Source organism: Rhinopithecus roxellana, chromosome 10 (assembly GCF_007565055.1).
Source record: "Rhinopithecus roxellana isolate Shanxi Qingling chromosome 10, ASM756505v1, whole genome shotgun sequence".
Classification (NCBI taxonomy): domain Eukaryota; kingdom Metazoa; phylum Chordata; class Mammalia; order Primates; family Cercopithecidae; genus Rhinopithecus; species Rhinopithecus roxellana.
The window spans coordinates 123,481,121-123,485,101 of NC_044558.1; the positions used below are offsets into that span (position 1 = coordinate 123,481,121).

Sequence of the window (3,981 nt, forward strand, 5' to 3'; positions counted from 1 at the left end):
GATAATAAGGACGTCAAACTATCACTGTTTGCCACCAATATGACTGTACACCTAGAAAACTCTGAAGACCCCTCTGAAAGACTCCTAGACTTGATAAACAAATTCAGTACTCTTAGATTACAAAATCAATGTACACGATTCAGTAGCACTGCTATACACTAATAACAACCAAGGTGACAGTCAAATCAATAACTCAACCCTTTTACAACCACTGCAAAAATAAATACCTAGGAATATACTTAACCAAGGAGGTGAAAGAGCTCCACAAGGAGAACTACAAAACACTGCTGAAATAAATCACAGATGACACAAATAAATGGAAACACATCCAATGCTCATGGATTGGAATAAACAATATTGTGAAAATGACCATACTGCCCAAAGTGATCCAAGATTCAATGCAATTTCCATCAAAATACCATCATCACGTTTTCACAGAACTAGAAAAAACAATCCTAAAATTCATATGGAACCAAAAAAGAGCTTGGATAGCCAACGCAATCCTAAGCACGAAGAACAAATCTGGAGGCATCACATAATTAGACTTCAAATTTTACTCTAAGTCTATAGTTACCAAAACAGCATGGTACTGGTATAAAAGTAGACACATGAACCAATGGAATAGAAAAAAGAGAACTCAGAAGTAAAGCCTAATGTCCAGGCAAGGTGCCTCACACTTGTAATCCCAACACTTTGGGAGGCCCAGGCGGGCGGATCACTTGAAACCAGGAGTTCCAGACCAGCAGAGCCAAGATGGCGAAACCCCTTCTCTACTAAGAATACAAAAATTAGCTGCATGTGGTGGCCAACACCGGTAATCCCAGCTACTTGGGAGGCTGAGGCAGGAGAATCGCCTGAACCTGGGAGGCGGAGGCAGCAGTGAGCTGAGATTAAGTGTCACTGCACTCCAGCCTGGGCAACACAGCGAGACCCCACCTCAGAAAACAAAAACAGAAAACAAAAAAGAGGCGGCGGCAAGGCGCCGGCGGGAGCTGGTTTGTGGGTCGGTGGGTTCTCTGCGGAGGTGGCTGGGAAGGAGGGGTTGCAGTTGAAGCGGCTCAGTCAGCTGACGAGGCCAGACCTCAGCAGTGCGAGCTGGAGCACGGCAGAGCCCAAGGCGCTTTCCCCGGAGGGTGGGGACAAGTGGGCGAGTAGCCGCCACGACTCCGCCTATCATGTCCTTGGAGACGACTGCAGCCACCGAGAACCGAGGCCGCCCCGAAGGCCAGTCGTCGGCGCGACCGCAGCGCCCTCGAACGGGAATCAAAATCAAAAGTCGCGGAGGACCGGGCCTGTAGTCCCAGCTACTCGGGAGGCTGAGGCAGGATGATTGCGTGAACCCCGGAGGCGGAGCTTGCAGTGAGCCGAGCTCTTGCCACTGCACTCCAGCCTGGGCGACAGAGCAAGACTCTGTCTCAAAAAAAAAAAAAAAAAAAAATATATATATATATATATCGCTGAGGACGAACGGATCAACGCCAGCAAAAACGAGGAGGACGCAGGAAAAATACTCGTTGGTGGCCTGAGCTGGGATACCAGCAAAAAAGATTTAAAAGACTATTTTACTAAATTTGGAGAGGTCATTGACTGCACAAAAAAAATGGATCCCAACACTGGATAGGCAAGAGGGTTTGGGTTTATCCTGTTCAAAGATGCAACCAATGTGCAGAAGGTCCTAGGCCAGGAGTACAGGCTGGATGGCCGTGTCATTGACCCTAAAAAGGCCATGGCTATGAATGAGAGGTGACAACGTGCCAGCAGCCCTCGCTCGCTCTCGGCACCTCCTCGGCCTTGGCGTCTGCTCTGGCCGCGCTTGAGGAGCCCTTCAGCCTGCGCTGCACTGTGGGGGCCCCTCGGGGGCTGGCCAAGGCAGGAGCCAGATCCCTCTGCTCAGCAGGAGGTGTGGAGTGAGAGGCGCGGGCGGGAACCCGGGCTGGGCGCGGCAGTCGCAGGCTGGCGCGGGTTCTCTGGTGGGCTTGGGCTCTGCTGCCCCGCATTCGGGGAGGCAGGCAGGCGCCTGCTGGGCTTAATCAGGGGCGAGATCCCTCTGGGCTGCGGGAGTGTCCTGGCAGGATGCCTGCAGAGTCCCATGGCGACTACCAGTGAGAAGGGAAGCCGGCTCGGCTTCTGGGAGGGTGGGGACTTGGAGAACTTTTCTGTCTAGCTAAAGGTTTGTAAATGCACCAATGGGTGCTCTATGTCTAGGTAATCAAGTGGGGACTTGAAGAACTTTTGTGTCCAGCTAAAGGATTGTAAACACACCAATCAGCACTCTGTGTCTAGCTAAAGGATTGTAAATGCACCAATCAGTACCCTGTCAAAACAGACCAATCAGCTCTCTGTAAAACAGTCCAATCAGCTCTCTGTAAAATGAACCAATCAGCAGGATGTGGCTGGGGCCAGATAAGGGAATAAAAGCAGGGCACCCTCAGCAGCAGCTGCAGCCCGGTAGCCTGCCGTTCCACAGAGTTGGGTGTTAGATCTTTTGCTCTTCCTAATAAATCTTGCTGCTGCTCACCCTTTGGGTCTGCAGCCTTTATGAGCTGTAACACTCCCTGTGAAGGTCTGCAGCTGCACTCCTGAAGCCACCCAGACCCCGAACCCACCAGGAGAGACAAACAATTTCCCACGCGCCAACTTTATGAACTGTAACCCTCACTGCAAAAGGTCTGCAGCTTCACTCCTGAAGCCAGTGAGACTAGGAACCCCACCGGCAGGAACAAACAACTCCAGACACATTTAAACACCTGAAGAAACAAACAACTCCGGACGTGCTACCTTTATGAACTGTAGCCCTCACTGCCAAGGTCTGCAGCTTCACTTCTGAGGCCAGCGAGATCGTGATCCCACCGGGAAGAACAAACAACTCCAGACGCGCCGCCTTTATGAGCTGTAACACTCACCGCGAAGGTCTGCAGCTTCACTCCTGAAGCCCACGAGACTATGAACCCACCTGCAGGAACAAACAACTCCAGACACATCTGCACATCTGAAGGAATGAACAACTGCCGACGCGCCACCTTTCCGAACTGTAACGCTCAGGGCTAAGGTCTGCAGTTTCACTTCTGAGGCCAGCGAGACCACGAACCCTCCGGAAGGAATGAACAACTCCAGACGTGCCGCCTTTAAGAGCTGTAACACTCACCGGGAAGGTCTGCAGCTTCACTCCTGAAATCAGCAAGACCACGGACCAACCAGAAGGAAGAAACTCCAGACACACCATCTTTGAGAACTGTAACACTCACCACGAGGGTCTGCGGCTTCATTCTTGAAGTCAGTGATACCAAGAACCCACCAATTCCGGGAACATGACTTCATGGAGGGTCTTAATCCTGAAGCCACTGAGGAAAAGATCAGGGAGTACTTTGGCGAGTTTGGGGAGATTGAAGCCATTGAAACTCCAATGGATCCAAAGTTGAACAAAAGACAAGGTTTTGTGTTTATTACCTTTAAAAAAAAAAAAAAAAAAAAAAAAAAAAAAACCTGTGAAGAAGGTTCTGGAGAAAAAGTTCCATACTATCAGTGGAAGCAAGTGTAAGATCAAGGTAGCCCAGCCCAAAGAAATTTACTGGCAGAAGCGTATGGCTCTGGGGGCTGTGGAAACCGCAACCGAGGAAACGAGGCAGCGGAGGTGGTGGTGGTGGTGGTGGAGGTGGAGGTTAGGGTAGTACAAACTACAGCAAGAGGCAGCGACATGGTGGCCCTCAGAATACCTACAAGCCATACTGAGGCAGCAGCAGGAGAGCCCAACCAATCACACACATGCTGTGTTTGGATATGGAGTGAACACAATTATGTACCAAATTTAACTTGACAAACTTTCTATGCCTTGTCCCATGTGCATCTTATTTAAAATTTCCGCCACGGAAATCACTCTCTTGTTTACTATTTCCAGAGCTGTAGTTATTTAGGCAGCGTGTGGTGTCTGAGAGGCCAGAGGGGCATTACCGGCTGATGTTTAGTACCAGGTGGTCCAGAGCA

The 3,981-nt window shown here is 50.2% G+C and overlaps 1 pseudogene; it reads left to right on the forward strand.

Annotated features, from left to right (window-relative positions):
* Positions 1-1,600: 1,600 nt before the first annotated feature.
* Positions 1,601-3,729, forward strand: LOC104672862 (annotated as a pseudogene).
* The last annotated feature ends 252 nt before the right edge of the window (positions 3,730-3,981 follow it).